The 26485-nt window shown below is 45.3% G+C and overlaps 1 protein-coding gene across 6 annotated transcripts in view; it reads right to left on the reverse strand.

Moving 5' to 3' along the window:
* Positions 1–26485, reverse strand: part of SLC8A3 (solute carrier family 8 member A3) — a 115776-nt gene that overhangs the window by 67218 nt on the left and 22073 nt on the right. The window lies entirely within an intron of this gene.

A 26485-nucleotide genomic window follows, 5' to 3' on the forward strand; every position in this document is an offset into this window, starting at 1 on the left:
CAACCACTTCTGTCATCACACTGAGCTGTGATTCTTCTGCCTTTAAAAGAGAGCAGCAAAGACATCACAGAAGCAGAGATGGAGATTCTCATCTAAACTGCGGGACTTAACGGGGGTGGTGTGGGTGGAAAATGACATCCACTGATAAATCCAAGCAAAGGATCTCTTAGAGAGGCAGGCCTCTCTATTACTTGTCTGACCTGGACTGCAGACTAGAGGTTTTGTGATTTACCATCAACCAAGGCCATCACTCTAGCCCTACCCAAACAGCAGAGTGTTGCTAGCTGTAGGGATACCTCGACCTGTAGGAACCTGGTTGACACAGTTCTAATGGGCCATGGCAAAAATGAGAGATGAGACACTGTCATTCTTCCCAGCCTAGAGCAATCCAGGTGACACACATCCTCCATTCTGTCCTTACCAAGTCTGAGAAAGCATCTCTGAAATAAAATCAGAGTGTGTAATTATGTATGCATGTGCTAAGCTAAGAAGTGCAAGTGTAACACTGCAGCCTCACGTATAAACCTGACAAAGTGGGAAGATCTGCATAGAGAACCCTGCTAGATTTATCTTAATAGCTTCTTCTCAAAAAAGCTATTCATAAGTATTTAAAATACTACTTGCAATGTTTTGGTGAGTATTAAATACTTATTTATTACAGAATACAGTTTTCTCTCTGCAGCCTGCTGGGAAGGACTGTTGACACCTACACTCAGAGTTCACATCCATGTGATGACCCCAAGGTCTGACTGCATTAATGCTTTCTGAAAATATACCCAGAACCTTTGCTCCAGATGTGGGGCAGGAGGAGAGGCAGGGTACAGACCTACACATGACTCAACATTCCCTATCTCCCATCCCTCCAACTGCCCAGCCTGGATCCTGCCATGCTCTCAGAGTGACAGCCTGCACCCTTCCAGGACACACAACCACTGATGCTGCTAACTTTGCTCCAGCCAAAACAGTCCCCTCTCCATGTTGCAGGAAGTGCTGGTGCCTAAAGACAGGAATCTCACTGGGGAAATTTGGAAGACACCCTCAGCAGCACTGGCAGCCACCTCCTCAAGGCAACAAAAATTTTACCAGTGCCAGTCCTTCACACTGCTTTTGAGAAACACATAGAAAAAAATTTAACAGGAAAAAAGACAGTGATCCTAAAAACAAATATATGTGGGCTTTGGGGCTGTAGGTTTTAGAAAAAAAAATAATTGGCTAAAATGACACAGCTAGCTGCTAACCTTCTGGAAGCCAGGTGGCCAAGTATTCCATCAGTGCCATTCAGGACACTTCAGGGTAGGGTTTTTTTGATCAGATTTGTATCACACCCAGATTGCTGAAGATCTGCAAAGACACACTGACCCGAGCCCTGGAGAAGTGGATGACCTGTCTCGCCCGGCTGCACCACGACTGTAAGCCCAGCTCCATCTTGAAGCTGAGCTCTGTCTGCTGGTGGGGAGTGTGGAGCAGCAGTGATCCCATGGGGACTGGGCTGGATCCCCACTGGGGACTCAATGCTCAGCTCATCGATGCCAGACCACCTCCCACTTCAGATTTACTGCTGCTTCTGGCAGTCAATAAAAGCTTGCAATGCACTAGGCAGGAAACCCTCCCACCCTTCCAGCTAGAGAAATCCGGGAAGATTTATTACAGCAATAAAAACAAAGGAGACGGAAAGCTCTGGGGGAGTCTCGAAGGCAGGCAGTGCTTCATTAAAGCCCAAGCAGGCTCTTGGGGGGATGCTGATCTCTGGGAGAGACCACACCAAACGGCAGTAAGCAATTCATCCACTGGAAAGGGAAATGTCAGCCCACGCTCATGTGATACCCCAGCAGAAGGCTAGGAGAGATAACTCAAACAGAAGGGAATATTGGGCTCTAGCTTTTCAAGTCCCTGAGTGAAGAGAAACCAGATGGAAAGGGAGATGCTCAAGCAGGGGAGCCAAGAAGCAGCCACATGAGAGCACTCCCATCCTCCTACTCCCATCACTGCATCTCAGGCTCAGGCCATGGTGATAACCATTACTCTGGTCCCAAAACTTCACACACTCCTACCAAGGGACTGCACCCATGGCATGGCACTGTCTGCTCTCCTGGTGCAGGGTGGCTCAGAGGGTCTGAATGGTTCCCACATCACCACATGCCTTGCACTGCTGCAGGCAGACTTCCAAAAGAGACCCTCTGCAGGAGCCTTTTGCTCACCTCTGCTCCTACACACTGTAGTCCCTCCTTCCCAGCTCCCAGGTTTCCTTACTAAGGCCTCCCGCTACACAGAGCATGAGATCACGTCTCCCTGGATTTTGGCAGGCGACATGCAGGGCTTGCAACTCATTGCCTTCCTTCACACAGCCCCTACAGGTCCACGTGCTCCCATACAGGAATCTACACACTGGCAGTCTGAAATTCCCTGGGAAACACTCCCCACACATCTCCATCACCCTCAGCACCCAGACTGGTTCCTCATAGCCAGTCTGGCACCCACCAACCTTCTCCCTGGACAGATGTCATGCATGGTGTAATGTCATGTTAAGCACTGTGCTTTTACATCTAAGAAGAAGGGAGAGAGAAACCTGAAAAGAAGGAAAGAGAAAATGTATTCCTTCAAGAGGAAGAAGGGAAAGTAGTGTAGCAGAGAAAAGCCCTTGTTAAGGGCCTTGTTAGCCCTCTAAGGTCCTAGAGACTTGAGTCCCATTCTTCCCCTCTGCAGAGCTTTATGGTTTAACTTAACAAAACTGCCTTTCTGCCTTAGTTTCATCTGCAAAACAGGATGTAATATCTGTAAGAGATGCTAGAAGGTGCCACTGAAGAGCAAAGTTGCTGCCCTTATGGAGGCTGCAAGGCAGATTCCTTCCCTTCCTTCAGATCTTCCTGTCTGCAGCAGGGTCCCTGCAATGTTGCCTCCTGACCCAGGGCGGGTGGCTCCACACTGGGGCACAACACTGGGACTGGGATAATTCAAGAATCCTTTTACTTTTTGAGATTTTCATATTCACAGAAACAGATGCTCCCCAAGGTTAACCACTTCTTACTTAAGCCTGGATTTCCACACAGTAAGGCGACACACAACATAGCTTTGTTAAAAGCTATTCTGCACCCCAAATCCTGTCTCAGATGCAGATATGCATTCAAATCTGCATTTTCTGACAACACAGAAACATGTAACCAACACCTACACCCTGAAGGGCTCTAGATGAAATGTATCTAAGAGTACACACTAAGGTTGGGCTGATCAGCTGCCCCATCCCATCTCAAAGATCTCAAGACACAAGAGCAACTTCACTCCAGGAGCACTGCATTTCAAGAGAAGAGGGAACAGGCAGTACCTTGGAAAGCTCATGAGAGTAATACTCTAATCCCTTCCAACACTGACTTACTTGGTACTGTTGACCAGACAAAAGCAGCAACCAAAAAGCAAGGAGTAAATAAAGGAGGAGGTAATTTTCAGTCCTCATTTTCAATAAGTAAGCACTCAAAACTTGCTATGCTCTTAAATAGTTGGGTAGTTCTTTCCTCCATGCAAAGCTCTTCAGTTCACCTTTAAAAGAAAGAGATGGATGACTTAGAGTCCAACATTCCAAAAGCAAATCTCCACTCCCCACACAATAAGCAATAATTCAGCACAACTATGCTGCCACCAGTAATGCTTCTCATCTTCCCAGTGCACCTTTCCTGTCACTCTCTGGCAGGGGGAAATGGATGGTAGATGCTCCCTGCTATGTCAGGTTTCAGGGCGGCAAAGATATGAAATGGGTGCAAACACTGCCAGCAAGTCACAGGCGTCAGGCTCAGAGATGACTGGTGGTCTCCTTCATAACTGCATGGCTTTGCTAATTTGATGCCTCCAATACCAGAGAGTTAGAGGGGGACACATTAAGCTACCCACAGCATGGTCAGTGTTAGAGGGACTCTGTAATTTTTTTGTTGTTGCTGCTGTTGCTGGTATTTATTTGCATGTTTGGGTTTCCCCCTGCAATGGTTCCCATATGAAACAAGACTGAATGAATTGTCAAAAGATTACAATTTTTATTTACTTACTTTTAACTGTCACTTCTGCAAACCCAGCCTAGGATCTGAGAGTCAGACATGACCTTGTCTGCTTCCCCTGGTAATAAAGACCTTGTAATTATAGAGGAAAGCCTGGTGCTGACAGACAAGCCAGAAGACATCCCAGCCTCTTTTTCCACAGTTATCCTGTTTGTGGAGGACTGGGAATAGTTTACCCATGCTGCCCACACAGAAGCAATTCACACAGAGAAGACCAGGTCTTGGAAAACTTAAAAGTTGAGAAAGAAGGGAAAAAGTTGGTAAAAGAAGGGAACAGCTACTATTTTTTTAAGTCTGGTATCCATCATGTTGCCTGATTCCCTGAGTGCAGCACAGCTCAGGAAGCACACCACAGCATGCAGTCAGCATCATGCCAACCATTCTGCCACAAGCAGGGAGCCCATGTCCAGTGGGAAAAACCCACTGCCACATCATGATTGCAGCTAGCAAGCCTGGAGGAGCCAGTGTACCATTCCCCACCACTTTCCCAGCATCTCATGGGAAAGGGGCAGATCTCAGGGATTATCCCTTTGCCAGCAGGCTGGAGCAGAACACCACTCCACCACAAGGAAACTCATACCAAACCTTTCAGGGTCTTTCCCGAGGCTTCAAATTGCCACTCTGCCATCATTCAGCCCAATGCCAAGTGAATAGTTTTCTCCATTACCACTAAAAGATGTTAAGCTCTAAGCTAATGTGCAGTTCAAGGAATTTACTTGAAAAACATATTAGTTCCTCAGAAGGAAGAGATGCTCAGTCCAGTGGGGGCCATGACACTTAAGAGGCACTGTCTGACACGGATTTAGTTCTGCATTCCCCTGACTGCAGTCCATGCCACTGGACAGATGTAAGGACTTGACCCTACATAGAGCTCTGCTGAAGCCAGCATCCAACCATACCAGCACCCAGTGCAGGACAGATGTCTTTAGCTTTATCCTTACCCATAGGTCTTCTGAGTCAGCTCCAGTCTTCCTCAGAATCACTCTGATGGTTCTTACATGTCTGCTCTTAGGGCAGAGATGCTCAGACCTAGGCTTCCCTGAACAGAGCAGTGAAGGAAGCAGTGACCAGGGACAAGAGACTTTCCATGATACTGCAGCACTGGAAAATGTAATGGCTGCTACACTACCTCCATTTTCCATGTGGGGGAACTGAGGCACAGAGCTGTAATGCATCTTGCCCACAGCTGCACAGTGAATCAGAGGCAGGTCCAGGAGACCACAGTTTCCCCCATCTTATGTTACACAGCAGTGGTTGAAAAAGGGAATCAACCAGACAGACCTAAAGTAGCCACAGGTATTTTAACAACAGATTGAAACAGACTTTCCTGCTTGCAGCTACCTTAGCTGCCCTGCAAGTGTTCCCAGCTCACCAAGCTTGGCCAGTCATACCACTGCTGCAGTCTTTAACTTAAATTGCAAACCTTACTCTTGGGCTGGACTAGATACACCTCTTTACCATTCTGCTGCAAGGACTTACAAGTAAGTAATAAGAGATTCTTCCTCAACTACTTCCCTTAGAGGTGCATTATATAAGACTATTAAACATGGCCAGAATGAGAAAAGATGCTCAGCTGCATCACCACTGGGAAAAAATCCCAACAGAAATTATGTCTAATCTAATCCTAGTCTACTTAGTTATTGTAAATGAAGCCATAATAAAGGTGATATCTTTTTGGCAGCAAGGGGTGGGTGTTGGGAGTACAGTGCAACAGACCTGGGTCAGCCTGAAATCCAAAATCTAAGCTGTGCTTTTACTGGCTGCTCCACAGCCAGCATTGTCATGCAGCTCCACTGTTGCCAGAACTTGGGGGTGCTACTGTGTGCCCCAGTATAATGGCACAGTCCTAGACAACAGTTCCAAATGGTCTTTGCTGGTTTCTTTGAGAAATCAGGACCTACCACAGCCTGTCTTCTATCCCCATCTTCTAGGTTTAGCATGAAGAGACACACATGCCTCCAACACCATGTAAGAAAAATATAATCTAGCAACACTGGGAAGGCCTCATCTATCTGGGGATGCTCTGGAAAATTAAGCTGAATTAATTAGAAATAGGAAGTTAAAGCATTAGAAAGCTCTGTGTTGATGCTCATGCTCTGAAGTAACATGACCTCAGTTCAGTTTAACTTAATCTTCTTGTAAAGAAAATTAAGCTAGAGTAAGGTCCTGGGAATGAGCTCACCCACACAAGGAGTTAACAGACTTTAACTAATGTCTGCACACAAAGCCTCAGTCAATAAAACCAGAACTGGTTCAGCCTGATTTTGACAGACTTGAGTCTGACTGTGCTCATGGTATAGCCACCGATCCAGACACCAGAACCATCACACTGTGGTTTCATACCTTTTCAAAATTTTTCACCTTTCTGCTCATATCACTACCTCTAGAGAGCCACCACATGCTTCCTGAAGAGCAGCATCACCACAGCCTGTGCTCTACCACTCCAAATACACAGTTGGTACCAACACAGCTAGAGGGTGTTTAAATAGCTATTAACCACTGCAGTCATGCTCTACCCCAAAAGCTCTGGTCAGCACAGAACGTTTCCAAATGTCAGCCTATTGCTATCATTTGAATGTTATTTTATTATTTTGTAGTGACAGGATAAGCACTTGTTTCTTGATTGCAACAGTAAATCAAGAGAAAGATGTCTGTATTCAACCATTTGAAAAATAAGATCCCCACTTAAAAACATGATTTGGTTTTGCCATGGAAAAGGAAGCTTGAGCCTGCAGCCTTAGCACAGCAGTGTTCTGGCACACCTAACTAGATCAACCAAATTAAGGGGCAACATCAAGAAGAACACTGTGATGGCAGAATTTTTTTTTGTCCCATGGCATGACAGAGTTGCTTTCCCCAAAGCAATTCTTACTCTTCACGCACAGTGCAGACATCAACAATGCAGCCACATCTCATTATTTCAATCCCATGAAGCCATAATCTATCAGTCGGTGCAATACTGCTCAGTACAGCGCATCTCTATGTTCTACAGAACAAACTTCCCAGAGTCCCTCATGAGAAAAGAGCTTAGTACACTTCTCTTACACAACATACAAGAAATTAAATATAACAGCACATAATGAGAGAACTGCTGCAGGCTTATTTAGGCCACCAAAGTTTTGCAGCTAAAATAGCTCCAAAGTTAACTGTTTCACCCTCCACAGTGAAGTGCTAATGGACAGTGAATGGAATAATACACAGCCATTGACTTGGAAGGGAATTTTTGCCTAAAAGGCTTGGAGCAGTGGCTTTCAGCCTGCCATTTTGATGGCAGACTGCAGACTGCTCCTGAGGGATTCACAAAAGGTTACTGGAAAAAACAAGATTGCTGTACTCTATAAGACAAAGTCAGATGTTTCTAAAGGGGCTCGTATATTCCCCTAGAATATTGTGAAGGCAGTAAAAATTAAGAAAGGCTGACAACCCCTATATGAGGGACAAAATCCTTCTTTTATTTTGCCTGGTTTACACCGGTGTAGCTCTCTTAATGTGAAGGGAGCCTCTTCTGATGTACACCACTGGCTCAGTAAAAATTAAGAGAGAATTAGGCACAGGTCAATTCAGCTGCACATGGCAGAATCAGGATAATTAATTTAGTGAGAGTACAGCGGATTGCAAAAATTCAACAAGATGTTTCACATATAAACCTCTGCATGTAGAAGACACAGAGTACATTTCATTATCAGATAAACAGTGTATAATTGTGTCATTAAATATCATTTCATAATGACACATGCTGGGGGCAGTATTAATGTTCTACTTGGCATTATTGACTTCTAGGACTTACTAATGCAAATGGGATACTCTCTTAACTAGATTTTTTTTAACTGCCCCTCTTGAGTTTAAATGGAGACTGAGCAAGACAAAAGGTACTCCTTTCCATCCCAGGGAAGGCTTTCACACAAAAATACCTTTCATTGGACATACCACATCCTCATCCTGGACAACTACACTCAGGAGGTCACTGGACTGACAGCACCCCGGCAGATCTCCTTAGCAAGCCTCCTGCCCCAGCTCCCACTTCAGGCAGCCTGCCAAGGTGGGTCACTGGGGCACAGCATAGCCATGCTCAGCCCCATGCAGTTTACTACAGAACGAAAGTCATGCTAACAGTGGAGAGGCAGGCTGACGAGAAGCAAGGCAGGAGTGACTGCAACAACGCATCGTGTTCGTGAACCTCTGTGTCAGAAATAAGCTGTGTCCAAAGTCTGCATTTTGCACTGAACTAAGTTATGATCCCTGCATGATTCCAGAAGTGCCATCAAATGTCCATCCTGCTTACATGTACAGAACATTAAAAACCATCTATCTGGGCCTAGCAATGTCCCCTGTTTGCAATGGTCCTGTGTCAGGGTGCAGCATGCCATGGTCTGTACGGATAATAGCAATGGCATGAGGTACCTTGGCCCATCCAAGTCCAGCATCAAGACTAACTCAGAAATGAGCAGAAGGGAATGAGATGGTTTCCCCTCTGTATTTTGGCTCACAGTCATCAGGAGCTAGGGAGCACCTGCAGCCCAGTCTGTATCCACCACAGCGTGCTGAACACACAGGGCTCTGTGAGAGACTGCCCTTTGTAAAACTTTAAACCTTGCTTACTGGAGGCGACACCACCATTATGTAGGATGTTCCCCACCTCTTCTTATATTTGCATTGCTTGCCAATCCAGACTTCTTTCTTCAAGGACGTTTAAAAACATATGAAGCAGAGGTGCACTTGCAGGTAAAACTCACATGGATTGAGAAATAGAGGGTCAGAGAAGAAGAGAAAAAAGATGGATATAGAAGCATACATAGAGAGGAAAAAGATTATGAAACTCCATCTGGCTTCTATCAAGGAAAATGGAGGCTTGGTCCTGTTCCCAACAGCACAAGCCCCTATTGTTTAATGAAGAATCAGTAGTCAAGCAATAATCACAGTCAGCCCCATTGTACAATATTCAGTTGTTCTGCATCCTCTCAGGGCATGTTTGATGAATTCAGTCAATGCTCCTAACCTTAGGCTGAAACACGGGTGGCTCTGTCACTGGATGGCACAGCTTACACAGGCACAGTGCCAAAAAGTACTAATTTCAAGACTGATCCCTTAAAGCATTGGTCTGGTAGTACAACATGCTGCTATGCCATGCCAGAGCATCCAGAGCATCCCCCTGGGATTTGCAGGCTGCAATTAGCAGGTGAATGTGCCACCTTCCCCGGGGCTGATGAAAGCACCTCAGTCCCTATTGATTGCCAATCAATAGCCACTTCCCATTTCTCCTTCTCAGTTTCTGCAGTGGCAAGTGTTAGTAATCAAATAAGAGTGGCAGGCTGATAAGATCCTGTTATCAGTGCACAAGCAAAATGGGATTCTAGATCTAATCTCTTATGTCACATTTTCAACACAAATCACTGAGATTTAACCCTCTCAATAACAAGTGTGTAGCCACAGCTGCTTGAGAGAAAATTTCCCAATCTCCATCCAGGTCAAGAAAGCCAATGGAAAAGCCGAATTACTGCTCTGACTGAAATCCAGGGAGAACAGAACAATTGCAGAAAAAAACCCTCTAATAGTAGGAATTACTGCATTTTCTCATGGCTTCCTATCGTGATTCCAAGTCACCACAAGGAACAAAAATGCTATGCAGCCAAAAGAGCATGAACTGCCCTTTTATTCCATTTTTCACAAAGACACACTTCTAAAAACTGAGGTTCTCAAAGAATATTTCACAGACTGGTCTTCTGGGCCTGTGAAATTTCCATACCCTTTCAGCTAGGAAAATGAAGTCCTTCCACTCCATAGGGGACTTAACTATAGTTCGTACTTGCACTCCAGTTCTGGCAGACCTTGGTTAAAATCTCATGTAAATAGCCCAATTTCATGGCTATTTACTGACATGTCCTCATGGCACACAGCCATCTAGAGACACCTGGACTGTCTGAAAAAGAAAGCTTTAAATAAGCTGCCATGACTGCATGGTTTGTGCTCTTCCAACCGATCAAGTCCAAATGACATGGAAGTAACTTGCCAACAAAACAGCAAATACCAGCAAAGAGACGGTTAATGCAACTCCCTCCACCCGCTCTAACTGTAGGAGTGTTTCTACTACATTTGAGATGCTTGAGCTCAGGCCCTCAGAGGACTACTCTATTTAAAATTGAATGTTAACAGGAAAATAAAAAAATCAACCAGACATCAGGGTTCAAAGACAGCCAGGCTGGCTGTTGTGTACTTCACATGAAATACGTATTATCTGAGATACCAAGAAGATGGTGCTTCTTCCCTCCTTGTCTTTAGCCCTTTTTTTGACTATTATTTCTGGAAAGCTTCTCCTGCTTTTTATCCCTTTCTGCCAAATCTGCTACACCACCAGTATCTGGAAGAAAAACTTGCTCTGGGGTTGCCACTACTGGTCTCCAGCCAGTACCACACAGGACGTAGACAAGGGTAACTTATTTCTGCCCCACAATTTCAATGTGTGATAGACACTCGAAATTTAGACCTGGAGGTCAAAGCAACAGATCACCCGGAGAGGATGTTGCTGCATGTCCTCAGCTAGTTCCAGCAGCCAACAATGGTTGTGTACACCTGAGCAGATGGAAAATTAATACCACATGGTGAGTACATAATAAATGTGTCATGCAAAGGGACATTATCTAACACTTCCCAGAGGTTCTGCAAGAAGTACACTTGCCAGACTGGGATATAAGCTCTAATGCAGAGCTGTGCTCTACCCAGCTCTGCTACATGTCTAGTAATCAGCACCTCAGCTGGTCAGCATCTAAGAGCATTCACCTACTTCAGATGGGAGAAAAATCACAAAATGGGCATTGGGTGGAAAATTCAAGCTTACCAACTTTGCCTGAACATTCTCCAGACAAGGGGGAGAAGGTGGGCAGCCCAGGGAGACCTTCCCTTGACATCCCAATGAGGGCTAGAGCTGCTTCCATTCTTTTACAGGGAATAAACCTCTGCCACTGCCTGCAAAATCCCAAGTCAGTAGTAGTGAGACCTCTGGCTAATATTTAAGACATGCCGTGCTGCTGACCGATGTCCACAGGGACCACCAGAGTCTCACGGAGCTCACCCCAGGCACCAATTGCCATTGAGACAGGAACACCAGGAAGGCACATAACTGTGTGTGAGCCTAATTTCTGGGAGTCAGTTACAGAAGGACTCTTGGAAATCTGTAGCTGAACACCAGCACTGCATTGGTGTCCAGCACTGTGGTTTCTTCCCTGTGTGCTGATATTGATCCTTATATAGTTCACTGATTGCTGGTTAATTATATGTTGCTGATAAATCAATGCACTGCTTCAATCTTGATTTGTTTTAAACTGCATGAACCAAGCAGTTTCTCCCTGCAGCACAGCTCCTTCACTGCAGAGCCATTCCCAGCCAGGCCACAGCCTGCACCAGGGCCATGGTTGACCCCATCCCAGGTACAAGATCTGCATTTCTCTCTTCCAACTTCCCAAGGCCCATTGGTCCCTTTCTGCTGAACACCAAGTTCCTTTTGGCCAGCAACCCACATTCCAGCATACTGACCTTTCCCTTGGACCACAGTGCATATGCGCTCACCAGGACAGGGCTGCACGTTACCCTATCATCCCTGGCATGGATTAGGATGCTGAACTGTCCAGTTCTTATGCAGGCTTCTCAAGGCTGTGATTAGGAACTGGCTACCCATTAAACCTCACAGCACTGACCACTACCTTTTCAGTCTGATAGACCAGAGAGCCTGTTAATCCATCTTGTTATCGCCTATCAAGGCTGTATCTTCCCAGTCTGGCTATAATGATGCCGTAGGAGAACCCATCAAAAACCAGACGCCAAGATAAATGTCACCCACTGCTCCCTCCATGGCCACCATCTCAGGCATCTCACCACAGAAAGCCATCAGGTTAGTCAGGCATAATCTGCTGTAGTAAACTCATGCTGACTGTTACCAGTCACCTTCTGCAGCTAGAAAGAGCACAATCTAGCATATATCCACTCCCAGCTGGTTTTCACTGTAAAAAAGCTTTTCCTTGTAGGTTCTCAGTTTAGTCAAGGCTAAAGGCAATTTAAAGTTGCTAAAGTACCCGAACAGTCTCTGGTGAAAGGACTGAGTGAATAAGGGCTTATAGCACAAGCTGAGATGGGCACATACCCGTATCACACACCATGACATCAGCAAACAAACAGCCTGGGAGACCCTGCCACCATTATGGATGGGACTTCAGTCTCCACAGTTCTCAGAGGTGCTCACCAGAGTCTGGCAACAAGTTCCCATTGGGTCAGTACAGGCAGCATGAGCAGAGGAAACAACAGAGTGGCATCACCTGTGCACAAAAACAGTGACGTGCATGTGAGAGGAGAGAATGGTGTGCCCAGTTGCTGCAAAAAGGCAAAAACAGATCAACAGTTCCACAGCTGCTAAGGGGTTAGCAAGAGGTTGATGCTTTAAATGGCAGGGCTCTGGTGAGACACTACATCCCTGCAGGAGCCTTGCAGCAATAGCTGACATTCAGACCCAAGCAGGCTCCTTGGAGAGGGCTGTGGGAGCCAGGGTCAGCATTGCTACAGCATGCCACAAATCCCACCTGTGGGAATCTATAGGATTAGAGGATTTTAGGAAAGCTGGGAAAAAGAAAGGCCTCAGACATTAAGGATAGTGAAATGCTAAAGCAGCAGAAAAGATATATCGGCAGTAGCGAAGACGTGAGAAATAGAACAATAAAGCTGTGTAGTTTGGCTTTCTAAGTTGCAAAAGGTATATTTTAGTAAATATTTAGAAGGTCAAATATGAATGGGGCTCTGAGCATTGTCTTTTATAAACGAACCATTGTATGAGAGAAAAAGCTGCTATTGTTTTAACCAAAGCTACGTGTGCTTCATGTAGTTGGATAGAACTACTGTCAATATGCTTTTGCTCTATGTGATTGGCTGAAACTAGGTGTGAGATTGTCTTATAGTATGTCGTAACATTAAGTTTCCTCGGCCTGCTGTCTGGATAGCGAGCTGCTCGCATCGATCCATCGCCATAGCCATGTAATAAGACTGATGCTTCTTAAATAAACAGCTCACAACGCTATTCAGGTGTGGTCCCGTTCTGTTCGTGTCTGTATATAAACGGCTGGCGTCACCCACCAACCTATCATTGTCCCCAAAGAGGATCAATGTGCCCCATCTGGGCATGGCAACAGGAGCATCTCAGGGGTGACCCTGGGCAGGCCACCCCAGGGAGGCTTTTTCCCCAGCACCTGATGCCCATGTAGGAATGAAGCCTTGTGATTTTTGCAGCAGATCTGTATTCCTAATGAAGAAACTGTCTGGTTTCTAGTCCCTGCATCCCAGCTGTGTCAACCACTCTGCTCTCCAGAGCCTGTGTTTTGAAGTGAGCACCACACAAACTCTCCAGTCACTCACGCAGCACTGAAGGGTGCTCAGCACCCAGGCACTCACACCTGGCTCACTGCATGCTCCCCAAGAGCAGCACACCCCTCCTCGTGGAACAGGCACGCTACTGCTGACCGTGCCAGCCCCCAAACCTGTTCAGCACCTGCACCTCCCAGTCCTGATAACCTCTGCCCTATGGTACCTCACAGGACCACTGGCTGCCAAACACAGCATGCCTATGGGCACTCACTTTTTCTCAGTAGATAAAATGATTCTGCTGCTCAATTTGTTGAGTAATTTTCGATTCCCTCCATCCAAAAGGAGAAATAAAAACACAAAATATCTTCAACTGCTATGAGAAACTGGCCAGGGTCACCAAATAATATTACCTTCATATTCCTCAGGGCCTCTCAGTGTTCTGCCTACAGGAGGTCAGATAACCTTGACCATGCTACTGTCCCACCTCCGTGTTACAGAAAAAGCATGCAACTGCTCCTAGGGCCAAGTGAAACATGAGCCCGCTGGTAAAAGGAGTTTCCCCAGGAACAGAAAGCCAACAAATGTACATGAGCAGTGAGCATTACTCCAGAGCTGTGGTGAAAACACAAGTCAAATGCAGCCAGTGGGAGCCTGTCCCAAGTGTTTGTCTAGGTCCCCTGTTCTGGACAAGGATATGATGCTCAAGAGCCACCAGGATTTACACAATGATACAGCATTTTCTTTCATGCTAAAACTCTTGCTTTGCTGCAGTGTTTGGAGTTGGGGATTGTCGTTAGAGATACCTAGATGCCAAGAAGAAGGTAAACATGGGGAAGAATCTTGGTTTTCCCTTCACTTCAAGCCATGTTTAACAGCAGTGCTGCCTGAAAAAGAACAGATGCCCTCCCAGTTTGCTGAAGCATTCACTGGCACTAGGTAGTGGAAGCAGGTAGGCTCCACAGTGCTAGATTTTTTTCTGGGGTGGGGGTGTAGAGACAGCAGAAAGAGCAGAGATCAGCTCCTCCTTCCCTTGTCTTACCTCAGCAAGACTGAATTTCCTTTCCTACCAGTTAGTGGAGAAGAAAATAGGAGATGAATTCATCTCCAAGACATTCCCACTGACCGAGGAGCCCTGACTGAAGTGCTGGCCTTGCAGAAGGAAACCCAGCCCCACATTAGAGGAGAAGGCCTAGACCCCATGGTTCTTAGCAAGGAACTCTCATCCACTTCACATTCCAACCATGATGCTCTCTATCTGCCTTTTATCAGATTACTTAGCAATTCACAGCAGAGCTCTACTGAGCCCTGGACACACCTCCACCAGGGCCCTGATGGTCAGTGATTCCCCATGGAACTGTCCCCAAGGAGAGAATCACACAGAGATCACAGAATCTGTTAGGCTGGAAAAGACCTCTGAGATGCATTGAGTCCAACCTGTGACGAAACACCACCTTGTCACCCAGATCAGAGCACTGAGCTCCACTGGCCTTAAACACCTCCAGGGATGGTGACTACACCAGAACCTCCCTTCCCTTTCCACTATCCAACCACCATTTCTGTGAAGAATTCCTTCATAAAAAAGATGCTGCACCCTAGTGGCATCAAAAAAACTCGGCTCCACCTTTGGTGATTCACCCCCAAAAAGCCAGTCAAGGACACACACTGGGACTCAGATCCATTGTCTCCAAGTTCAGCATGATATTCTCCTGCTTTGTAATGGGAGGAAACCTCGCTCATCCACTTTCTCCATCATCTCTCAAAGGTCCTTGTCTCATATTCCAGAGGTGACCAACTCCCTTAGAGCTCTGGGATCTGAGGGCAAAAACACACATGGAGGCTGACAGACAGCAACTCAACAGTACCTACAGCAACTACAATGCTGTGACAGGTAGATGAGCTTACTCACGTGGGTGGATGAGCTTTCTGTGAGAGCAATCTGAGGCTGCTGAACTAACTACAGCAGGACTGGGGACAGCCCAGTCTTGGCAGAGCATTGTCAGTCCTCTCTAGACTCAGGGTATTCTTCAATCACAAGCAGACAACGCTGTTTCCCAGCTGACTTCTTCTGTGGGTCAGGAAATTCCTCCACAGGATTTCTTTGGGTACTCGAAAGTCACGCCAACACCCCTCTCTGCTCTCCTACAGTTTTCTGCAGCTTGACTGAAGCTGATGCCTCTTGTGAGAGTTAATTGGAATTACAATATCCCACAGAAGTCCTCTATGTGGTGGTCAGTGTTTCTCACTTCTAGTCTAAAACCTTTTGCAATGCTGCAATGCTGTGGTTCACACCAGGGAAACTCATTTCAACTGGTAGTACAATTGCTCCTATTCCCAGAACATCCCAACTTGTATTAAAATCTTACCAACTATCAGCAGAAAGGTAGGACACTGCCTATTATGGACCTCAATCCCTGCAGCGTACACTGTATCACTGGCTATTACTACACAATAAGGGGCAAAAAGACAAGTTTAAAGGCATGAAGAAAACTTCCCAATCTTTAAAATTCCCAAGAAGCTTTAGAGAAGATGGCAAAGGTGGAGGTGAGCAGCCCTGGCTGGAGTGGCCTGAAGGCTGGGGAGAGAAATGCGGGTGCAGTGATGCTCACATGCTGCTAACAGGTTTATTCTGCTGGCAGGGATTCCCTTCAGAAGCATTTGGGTAAGTACTGTACACCACCGAGTTCAATCTGTGCTAAGCAGATTAGTTCCTTACCGGTGAAAGGTTCTGGGCAGCAGCAGACAGTTGCTCACCATGTGATATGAGGGGGCTGTCATTATGTTTCATAGATATGATATAATTATATGCTCCCTGGAGGGTACTTCTAATTGAATTATAGGGTGTCTCACAAGTATTCTGGGCAGCGGTTCGAGGAAGCTCTCACCGCCCAAAACAAGATAGAGATACCCTTTCATTCCATTAGATGTTCTCTCCAGGGAGCAGGCCATTACCTTATACAGCAATTCACTTTAAAAAATCATCTTCCCCCATCAAATTGAAAGAAAGGTACCCTTAGCAGAAGTTTGTTGATGCTGCATACTTGTTCCTCTCCTCCACAACCTCACAGCCCTAAGAAACGCTTTTGCCCGCCACCAGGACAGCCCTACACCACAAAGGAGAAATCCCTTGCCAACAGCAGTCACCATTCCCTGCCCAGGCAACTGCTGGGCTCCATTCCCAGAGTGGGGACAGGAAATACGGCACCACATGAGGTATGACACGTCAGGCTACGTGTACGAGGGAATCTCAGCCTTCTTCAGAAAGGCTCCAAGAAGCTGTCTCCAAAGGCATCTGGCCTTGTCTCAGGCTAGGGCATTCAGGGGCTCCAGTCAATACAGCACATGCTGGGAAGGGTCCTCTCAGCCTGCTCATCCATTTGTCCTGCCTTCAAATGCCCCAGAGCTGTGAATGACCACCCTGGTCCCTCAGAGCCAGACAGAGTGACCCCAGCACAAAGAAGCTTTTTCCCCTGAGGCTGGCCATGCTTCCATTGCCTAGGCACCCAAAGCCAGTGACCTATTTCATCCTTGGACGTTGCTCTTCATTTTAGTCTGGACTCACTCAGTTTTTCCATCATGAACCAGATCTTTCCAGGGGAGTTGCAGCACCAGGCTTACAAACTCAGCTGCCCTGCTGCCTCTGCACCATGGCACCTCACCTCCTCCATCCCCTGGAGGGCCAAAAGCACTGCACAGGAGCACAGTGGGGATCTACTACTCCCCACAGAGTTTAGAGAAGAAAAAAACCACTTGCCACTTACTGATATTCTCCCAGCACAGATCCAGGCAGCAGATCCTTTGCTCTTTACCCTCTGTCCTGGGCACTGTGCTCCAAGGACACCACTCTGCACTTCTCTCCTGCTTGGCCACTGCTGTCTACAGCTTACTGCCAAGCCAGGGGGGATGTCACATCTGTTATGCTGGTTTTTTCCTGCCCTATACCATATAAAGGATGGGTTAATAAGGCCTCTCATTTTTTTTTTCAGTACCTCAAGGGAAAGCCAGCACCAGCTGCCCACCACAAAGTCTAATGACCTACTGAAGCTGCCATCAGCTCTGACTCCCACAGACCATGTCTAGCACTGCTCCACTTCTCAGGCCACAAAAAGAGCAAGAAAGACAATTATGTCAAGAATTTGCTAATCACAGAAAATTAAGACTTTGCAATAGGACAGGCACCATGCCACTGAGACAGTGTGCTCAGCTCCTCACGCTTTCCCAGTGCTACAGCTTCTCACACCAGCAGTAGCCAGGCTCCTCCACCCTGCCACAGCTTTCAGGTACTGGTCTGCAGGATCCAGCTGATGAAACCCTGGGAGCTCAGCTACTAGGCAAGCACTTATTGCTTATACATAGTCAGCTCACTGTTCTTCTGCATTATTCAGAGTTCTGCCAACGTCTGGTAGTGTTAGCTAAGAGGACACATCTAGGAAAAACTGCCAATTCACATGCTCCCCCTTCCCAGCTGGACCACAGATTGAGAAAACTACTGCGAGCTACCAAAGCCCACCACAACCCATCCCAAAAGTAACCATTTTTGATGTCTTAGAAAACAGAGCATTTGATATCTTGCAAAGCCAATACATTGGTTCCAGCACATCCTTCCTAAATAGCATTGTGATCTAGTTGTTTTTACTGAGGGAAATGGAGACAACAGTATTAAACCAAAACTCTCAAGCAGATGAGGTAAAGGAGAGACCAACCCAGGAGGGAAGACATGTAAAGCACAGATAAGTGGAGCAAAATTTCTGTATTAAATATTGATAGTTTTATCACCCTTTAAAAAAAAAGGATAAAAGTGAAGGAGCACAGTGCTCAGGTAGATAATTATCTGAGGGTAGGACACATTTGGCTTGATGATCTCATGGAAAGAAAAACAGAAGCACGAAAGGTAATTCCTAACCCGTTTCACTTTAACAACATACTTTTACATAGAGCACTAAAGAGGTGCAGCAGGAGATAAACCATCAATGACACGCTCAGTCAAACAGCCACAGCACAGGCAGGAGCAACCACTCCTGGACACTCTTTGGAGAGGTGAACAGGGAAGAGAGAAGAAGCCTCTTTCTTCCCCAGAACCTGGAAACACCAAAGGAGATTTTCCACCATCTAACAAAAGGAGCAGGAGAACAGAGCCATGGCTTTTGCTCACATGGAGTAGAGCATCATGGAGTAGAGCATCTGGTCTGCTTTTAACACCCAGAAGGTCTCCACATGAGGATGTGGAAGGAGAGAGGCAGGATAAGCAGAGGCTGTCAGGAATGTACTGTTCAGAGGGTTTCCAGTTACTGCAGTCCAAACCTAGGGCTGCACTATGCTCCACATGAAGGCTTTGTGGCACCTCAGCAGATGTCTCCACCAGCCTCCTAAGGACAGTTCCTGCAAAGCCTGGCAGGAAGAACTGGTCCTATCTGATATTCAGACTTCCATCTCACTGCCCTTCCAGCACAATCCACCTAAAGGGTCCAACCCAGGAAGCAGCCAGTGCCTCCTCAACACCAGGATTGACTTCAGCTGAAAGGCTCTCAGCAATACATGCTGGCACCCAGCACCCAGGCAGAGACTTGAGGGGCCTCATCTGTCAACAGTCCATCTGCTAAGACAGCTGTAAATATGTATGAGTCCACATTCCTCCCAGCTTTAATTTGCTGTTTTCACTGAAGCTAAATGGAGGATGAACTTGGTCCCTGGTGCTTCATTCAGCTAGCATAGCAAATTCTTTTATCACCTTTTTTCCTGACATGAGATAAATAAAAACCAAATCACACTGCTAGCAACAGGTAAATCAGCTCTTATTTCAAGCACCTGCCATCTTGCACCAGCATGAGCTGCTTCTCTTTAATCACATCAAAAACATGCTGAAGGACCTCTGGGTGGGGATACTTTAGGCGCCATTGTTCTCTTCATCTCATTTACAGAAGGATAAGCCCATACTTAACACAAACTCTACTGCCACTCTGATTTGTCAGAGGTCAGAGTCACAGACACTTTATAATGATGCCATAAGCAGCATTCCCACTTTTGGCTTTCAAAAAAAATCCCAGCACGTATGATGGGATGTCCATCAAGCTTGCCACCAGCATCTCTTCTTAATCCCCTGAAGCTGCATCATTCAAACTGCGCTTTCTCCTTCTTCTTTACATGTGGGAAACAAATACAACCTGTGCCTCTAACCCTGTGTGTAAATAGCATGACCTCTAAGTTACTCATTTTGCAAAGGTGCTCCACTCAGTAAGGCATGAATCAGTATGAACTAAGCAGGCAAAACCACAGAAAACTTGTTTTCTCTTGGATCAGCTCTGGTCTTTTGTTTGTTTTTAAACCCAAAACTTGGTTGTGTCATTTGTCAGGGTGAATCTCCCTGTGTTTGCACTAAACCAGGAATATCACTGCCCCCTCCTATACATCCCAGAATGTCCCTTTGAAGGGCCTTCTACTTGAAGAATCCATAAGCTTCCCAGGAGCTACTGAAGAGTGATCTCTGCCACGTGCCTCATTTTTGAGCTGGGGTCCCAGCCCTCCCCTATTTAACGCTGTCACATAATGCCACTGGCAAGAAATCACAGTCCCTGAGACAGGATGTTGTTTGCCCTTCATGGACAGAGGGCAAGTATATCCCCCTGACACCTGCCAACAGGACAGGACTGTCTGGGAAGGTAAAGGTCAGATCAGGGCTTCTCTTCTTCCCAGTGTGGTGTCAAGGTCTCACATTTCTGCAGGCTGGTTTTACAGACATTCCAGAAACAGTCCCCTGACACCTTACACTAATCCCCTGCAGGTCACATCACCTAGATCTCACAGTGGGACAGACTGTAACAGAAATTAAAGCATCTGTGCATGTATGTAAAGGAATTCAGTTAAATTAAATACTGCTGAGATACTGCTAAGAAAACTGACAGGAGTATTTCACACCAAAAAGCAAATACAACAGCTTTTATCAATGGCAAAATAGTGGGGGCTTAACTGGAGGGCATCTGCTACTGTTTTCCCTTAATGTGAATTAAAATAGGGATCAAGAACTTCTAATTTAAGTGTAGAAGCAGGAAAAGAAAGCCAGAAGGTGCTTACCCACTAATAGAGACAAACTAGAGAAAAGCTTAGAGGATTCAATCTCAATAGGCTCTAATGGGAAGGAAGCATTCCCTCCTGAGAGAAGGAAAGCATCAGCCTCACACAACAAATTCTCATTGCTTGGAGTCCCACTAATAAGTCTTAATGTTTTGAAGGCTGTCTTCTCAGAACCCAGAGCCTTAGGGTCAGTGTATGGTGTATGACAGCTATTGAACAAGATTTCAATCTAAAGTACCAAAATAATTTTGTTATTACCTTGGTCATTAATTGGAATCATCACAGCTGATATAAATAAAGCAAAGTCTGCTGATGCAGCAGACCTCCATGTCACGTAGCCAAAATTTAATTTAGGAAAATGAACATCCAAAAATGTAGCTCCTGTTGTCAGCTTGGGGGAATAGTGAGATATTCCAGTTACTGCCTACACCTGTACCATCCTGACTCTCAACAACTGGAGAGAGGTCAGTGAATCTGCAAAAATTCAATGTGGTCCTGAGTAATGGAAAACTATAAGTTTGATGCACACAGACCTTTCTCTGGATAGAGCACAGGTAACCAGTTCAGGGAGATCAGATTTTATTTGTTACTTTGCCTTTGATCTGCTGGGTAATCCAGAAGGAAGAGAAGTCACCTTCTCTGTATTTTTTCCACATCTGAAAAATGGGAATACTGTCTCTCAATCTCCTTTGCAAAGTGCTATGAGATCTACTGATGAAATACCAAGCAGAAGAGCTAAGTACCAATAATAGCACTCCCCTCAAGATGACACAACCATGACTGTGTAGGTGATCAAATTAAAAAATTAAGTTGACAGTTTCCTCAAGTGCTGCATGGCAAAAAGGAAGGCCAATTAAAGATGCTAAACCTCAGCATGACATCCTTCAACCAGAAAACCGATGCTCCCTCTTCTCCCTTTCACTGGATCTGCTGGAAGAAGCCAACAGCCATCACGGCAGGTGAGTGAGCAAGGGGTTAGGGCCCAGGGTCTCTGTGTCCAAGCCCTGGTGGACAGGAGGGAAAAAGGAGGGGGAAGGGATACTGACCTTCCTACCAAGCAAGGGTGGCACAGCACACAGGGGAGAGGGCAGCAGCACCAGCAAGTGCTGTCTGCCCTGGGGCAACTGTAACCAGCAGCCTTGGGGCACAGCACCAAGGTGACCTTGATCCAGACAGGACCACCTCCAGCCACCACACGCACACAAAGACACGCATTTCATCAGCACCCTGCCAGAAGGTGTCTGAAGCCCTCAACAGGAGGATGGTTTTTCACTGCACAGTGCCGTGGCAGCCCTTTGGAACACCAGCATTACCAAACTAAGCACATCCTGGGATGTGCCCAAGGCTCACAGTGACTCATGGTGCAGACACAGCCACGCACACAGCAGCCTGTGGGATTCTCTGGGGAGAAGCAGATAAGGAGAGGCAACATGCAACTTGCACGAGATCCTGCCCAAATCCTGAAGGGAAGGAACAGTATCCCAAGTATGCCTATCAAGGCAGGCTTAATATGTTTGTCTCCAGCAGTCTCTGTATAAAGGAGCAGACAGCCTTTCTGATATTAAGCATTCTACCTAACACACACATAGATAAGGGACTCTAGGTTTCCATGTGTTGCCAAAGTTTAGCCACGCTGACTCGGGAAAGAGGCTTTGCAGCCCATTGAATGCCAGTTCAACACCACAGCATCTCTCAATAGCCAGTTCCTCCCTGAGCCACAGGCAACACTCTGGAAAGGCTCAGGGCAAATAGCTGTAATTCTAGTAGTCTGCAAGTCCTGCAAGTAACTTAGCAAGCAACAAAGGCAGCTAGCAATGTAGACCTCTTGGCCTAAGACTTAACTCAGTACAGCTGCTGCAAGTGACAGGGCCACAGCAGAACTTCATATTCTAGCATATCAGCTAGCTATTGGTAATTTGTGTATCTTTCCAAACGTTCTAAAACAAGACATAAACAAATTTCTATATTAATTTGAACATTTTTAAACAGCAGAAACCATTTAAACAGAGAAAATTTAAATTAAATTTAATGACTTGATAGGAGTTCTCTTTCTAATGTAAAAAGAAAATCCTTTAAAACTCAATTCATTTTTTGCTTCTGGCTCTTAATGATTTCTTTATTGCTTAGACATGATAAAGCAGCAGGGTCAATCATTCTTCTACATTTTCATACCTTCAAGAACCTATCATTTATTTCCATACAAAATCATTTAAAAGAAAAGTATTCAGTCATCTTGCCAAAAAAAAAAAAAAAAAAAAAAAAAAAAAAAAAAAAAAGAAAAAAAGAAAAAAGCTTTTGGGTTGATTGATCCTTTTAGTCAACAAGAGAGCTAGGATTCCACTTCAGCTGCTTAGGCTGTAGCTGGCCCTCACTGGGGCTGGAGTTCAGAAATAACAAATGTCTTGAAAAGGAGGCAGCATAATCAAATATTTGAGATTTGATCAATTCCCTTCTCAACAGACCACAGCATTCAAGATTATATGGCTTGATTCACAGCTGTCCAATACTCAAACACACCCATACATACACAAACACACACACACTCTGCATAGAACCATATTTCAGTAATAATGGCATTGTTTCAATACCCCTCATCTCAGCCTGCATTCTATTATGCTCCCACCCAAAAGTGAGTAAGGAAACTTTGACTGTGTTAGTCTAGAAAGGATCACAGAGGCAATAAGCAAGACCCGCTGGCAGGACCCATTTCCCTCTTGTTCTGTAAAGCTCACATCAAACGGGTTTTTTTGGTCCCATATATTTTAGGGAAAGCCTCTCAAAAACAACCCTGAGACAGTTTATTTTATCTTGTTATATCTAAGTGAAGACCTGTTCTCCGTTTAGTTTCCAGGGAAAGTCCTTATCTTTAGCCCTTGGGATCTGGTAGACAGCAGCGCTTCTCCAACAGTTTGATCTCAGGGTGCTGTGTAATCCAATGCCCCCCAGATTAATTTAGCCATTGCTACACTTCAGGAGGCCAACCTACAAACTGCTTACAGATCACCTGCTGCTGCACAATGCGAGTTTTTAAGTTAATGTGATGGAGAGCAAGCTGAGAGCATGAACTGAAGCTTTGCTCTCCTTCAGTTTACACAGATCAGAGCTTCTCTGTGGCTGCAGTTCTGCAGATCCTTGGCATACAGGCATAGCCATGGCAAAGCTCAGCACTGTCTTACGTGTTTGCAAGATGGTGTTAAATAATTTGTCTCTTCCAGGAGTCAAAAAATCTTATCAAAGTGACTCCATGAGAAGACTGAGAAGGTTAAGGCAGTAAGGTGGGCATGCTGGTGTAGGAGTTTTACACCAGCATGGAAACTAGAGCCCAAATTACACTTTTCCTAGGCAAGTATCTAAACAGTAGGCTTAAGTGGGGAGCACGTTAATTTCTCGCTGCTGTCTGACTCCCTTTGTATTATCTGCTGATCATCTTAGTCTCCCTGCTGTCTTCTCTATTCTGTACTGGGCTTGGTGGGCTCTTGGTTCCCCCTTCAGTGTGCAGGGGATGTCAATACCTCGTGGTGGATCCCCCTCAGTGGCAAGGCATCTAAGAGGCAGAGACTCAAATATTTACCCAGGCAATGCTCTGGCTGTTTGGTGACCCAGTGTCTTCAGACAGCCTTGTACCAAGCAATTCTGTAACAAATACACTGCCCTCTGGGTCAGCAAAACTGTACCAAACATCCTACCCATCCATCTTCCCAAACTGGGCTGAGCAAACTCTTCGTTGGAATAGCAGCATTATGGGTCAGAAGTCCAAAACGCAGATCTAAGTCACTTCAAATTTGTTTGCAGCTTAAATATTTACTCAAAATTATTTTTCTGCATTCAGATTTAGAAAGCAGAGAAGGAAGAAAATATTAAAATTTAAATATTCTAATAATATAATGTAAAATAATATAATTACAATTTAAATAAAATATGATACCTACTACTGCTTCCAGGTTTCTACAGCTGCTACAACCTGGACCTCAAAGAAGAGCTAGCAAAATGCAGAACCAACCTGTGTTCACTGAACTTAAAGGCCAAAGACTGATTACTGAAAATTACCTTCACATTTCCAGACTAAAATTCCATTCCTATAATTCCTGGAGGTATGAATAAAGGAGTAAATAGGGAGTGAATAAATATATGTGCTGGTTGATATGATCTCCCTCCTTGTTAGGCTTATTAGCTTGACTAAATGCTCTGTTGAACCACTACACTAATTCCAGCTTCAAAATAAATTAAAATTTGCCAGCCACATGACCTTCATGGCCACTCTGGCCAGTGGGCTTTGTTCCCAGCAGGCTTCTGATGCAGAAGTGAAAGTCTCATTAATGCATCAGGTGTGATCACCATTTTAAATACACTACAAATGTCTTGTCTATGTTCTACGCTACTGCTGGGTCAAAAACTACAGTGTAAAGCAACATACACATACTTGTTTTCTGGACTCTTTTTTTTATTGGAGTCTGTGCCACAAGGTTCTGCTGAAAGTGATTTGTTTTAACCCAACTGAATCAACTATATAGGTATGCTCTGACCTTCTGTCACACTTTTCAAAGACAAAAAGAAGGCTTCCATTAGCCAGCACATGAGAGAAAGGGAGTACGGCTCAGAGTACTCTCTGGTACCCTAATCTGCTGGCCTTTCACTGATGGAATTCTTCAAGCAAGGAAAGTCTCTGCTTCAAGACCTGGTTAAAGCAAAGTACCCATAATATCTTAGGTACCCTGCTCACAGGAGACTGTAACCATAAACCTAACATTCTTCTTTGCTTTCTCCACAGAAATCAGCTTATGGTTCAGTTAAGGAGACTGACCTGCATGGCCCATCTTCCCAAAAAGGCCAGATTAGGACAGCTGATCCCCCTCCTGCTCTGACAGTGGCTGAAGCCAGCCAACAGGAGCTTCTCTTCCTCTAACAGGAAGAACATAGACTTATAATCAAGCATCAAGACTGTGGCTATTGGCTGGATTAAATGGTTTAGCGGGCTAAAACAGAAGAACCTGTCAAATTAGGACATCCCTACTTCAAGAATTTAATATATTAGCATCCTTCTGGGCACAGTACCGGGGAGGTTTGGTACAAATATTTCCTTTCTCTGATGTCAGATGCAAGCCTGCCCAATTCTTTCTGTGATAGGTCAAGTGACTAGGTTTTAACAAAAGGAACTAGGCACTTAGTAGTCAGGAGTTTTAGCACCAGGCTCACACCTCTGTCCTTCTCCCTGCTCAACTAAGGGATTTTTCTCATTCCTCACTGCTGTTAACAACTGGTACTTAAAGCAATTAGACATTATCGCCTCTCTGGTCTTTATTACTTCCTAGCTTAGCATCAGCTACTTAGTATGCAATAAAAAAAGCTGAATTAATAGGATGGGTGCTGCTTCCCTTCTTTATTCTGTATGAAAACACTGGGTCATGAAGCCACATGGGCAGGCTGTGATCTGTAATGCTTTAGACCATAATTGCCATTTGCCACAGTATTTTATAAGGGGGAAAACCACAGGTAGCAAATGAACAGACATTCAGCGACCACAGAGAAGGTGATATAGGGAATACAGGTAGACCACAGAGTCATAAAGGCTGCAAGGATTTCAGGTTCAGCAGAATAGCTTTGCAGCTAGTGCCTGTGCTGGGAATTAGCTGCCACACAGACCTGCCAGTTGCACAGGCAAGCCTAGGGATGCAGGTTTGAAGTATTGCTCAAGTGAAAATAGAACTTGAGGTCTACTGAGCAGCTCTTGCATGCCTGGGAATAATTGTTATGAAACTTTAATCTAGGGATTGCAACAAAGTCCTGTGTTCCCTATGTTTGGTGTTCAAACAGAGGCTTTCCCGTATTTGCCCAGCCAAGTAAAACCTCATCGTTTTCCTTCTTTCTCTACCTCCATTAACCCTTAGCTTTATTACAGGACCTCAGAGAATGATATATTTTATTCCTATCCCCTGGTCCCCAGTATTTCTAAGCCTCAATTTGTCATTCCCAAGAGGGAAGGGACAAGAGCTTTGAGCTCTTAAATCCTGCTGTCGGCTCTTGCCTGATAGAGGTAAGTAGGG

This window comes from Pyrgilauda ruficollis, unplaced genomic scaffold, assembly GCF_017590135.1.
Source record: "Pyrgilauda ruficollis isolate IOZ18807 unplaced genomic scaffold, ASM1759013v1 scaffold14, whole genome shotgun sequence".
Classification (NCBI taxonomy): domain Eukaryota; kingdom Metazoa; phylum Chordata; class Aves; order Passeriformes; family Passeridae; genus Pyrgilauda; species Pyrgilauda ruficollis.